The sequence below is a fragment of the Poecilia formosa genome, unplaced genomic scaffold (assembly GCF_000485575.1).
Source record: "Poecilia formosa unplaced genomic scaffold, Poecilia_formosa-5.1.2 Scaffold101, whole genome shotgun sequence".
NCBI classification, from domain to species: domain Eukaryota; kingdom Metazoa; phylum Chordata; class Actinopteri; order Cyprinodontiformes; family Poeciliidae; genus Poecilia; species Poecilia formosa.
In genome coordinates this window covers 107793-109249 of record NW_006800040.1, presented here as the reverse complement: position 1 = coordinate 109249, position 1457 = coordinate 107793, and the positions used below count along the sequence as shown (strand labels likewise).

The window sequence follows — 1457 nt, the reverse complement described above, 5'->3', positions numbered from 1 at the left end:
GTATGATAAATTCATGTCTTTATAAATGCCACAAAACCAGCTACTTGTTCCTGTTACCACATTATTTATGAGTTTAAGGTTCATGGAACTATACCCAAACTTTTGGTATCTTAACAAAAGGGGAAATGTAACTGTTCAACCCTACCCATACCGTTACCCTACCCTACTCCTAACCCTAACACCTTTCCATTCTGGGCTTTGTGGAAGAATACCAAGAATGGATTCTATTTTGACTGAAAAACACAGAAAGACCAGACTTTAACAGACCAAAGATGAATGCTGACATGCTCCAGTTTCTAGGAGAATGTCCTTTGAGATAAAACTGAAGCCTTTAGGAAAGTTGCATATAGAAGGAAAAAGGAGTCTAGCTCCAGGAAGCAATAATTTCCTGGAACAAAACAAAACAATTGTTTGGATTGTTTAGAAAATCAAAACAATCTCAAATGAAACATACAGTCAAGTGTCAGAAAGCTCAGTTTTGTTAACAGGTTAATGGGTCCTTCAACGTGGTAATAGACCAAAGCATACATCTAGAGCAAGGGTGGGAACTCCAGTCCTGGCCATCAAGCACCAGGACTGCCCTGACTAAAAACACTCAATAAGATCTCCTCAGATGGCCTGCCATGAGCCTTAATTGTCCTATTTGAACATTGATGAGAACATTTTTAACAAGTAGAGTGGAAATCTGCCCTTTTAAATTTGAAGTAGGTTGGGTCATTTCCTTGAAAAGAGTGGACCAAACTACCTGGGCACCAACGCAGACTCTCTTTGGGAAGTTCATAGATCAGCTGTTGGCAGTAGCAACGGCCAGTGGGTTCATCCCTTGGCAGCACTTAGAAACCTGTCAGTCTGCCTTGTGTGGCTCCATCCAGTCAATATGAGTGTAAATATGACTAAGGCCAGATTTGTTTGTCCTACAGTATCTAAGAGTTTAATCTATTAGGTTTCTTCTCTGTTTATCAGCTGCTGTTTTTTGTGAGTGAGCAACAAACCCAGCTAAGAGAGCTTGGTTTGTAACTTGGTTTGTAACTTGATTCTATGGTTTTGATAAGAATCAAAACCATAGAAATACTAAGTTAGCATGAGCCAGAACTCCTGAAGAATTACAGAAGTGAGATGTGAGTTTATTTTAGATTTTGTAACTGTAGTGCTTTCAGAGTCAAATCAAACTCAAGTTTACTCCTTTTTTCTGCACATTTATATTGAATTTCTGCTCAAACACACGACATTGCAAGAAAGGCAATTTACCACTAAATTGCACCAGCCAGTTCATTTCATTCTTTAAACCAGAGGTTCCCAAACTGTGTCCTCTGTCACTTTTAACAGCAGTTAAAACTGTTTAATCCGTTGTTAACGTGTCATAACCTGTTTTTCCGAGCCGTGTTTAAACGCAACATGAGCGCCACAACGCTTGCGCTGGGTTTACGCCGTGCGGCAGCAAAGGAGACCTGCTGCTG

General features: G+C 40.0%; 1 protein-coding gene across 2 annotated transcripts in view; it reads right to left on the bottom strand.

Moving 5' to 3' along the window:
* Positions 1–1457, bottom strand: part of LOC103142793 (death-associated protein kinase 2) — a 23718-nt gene that overhangs the window by 18162 nt on the left and 4099 nt on the right. The window lies entirely within an intron of this gene.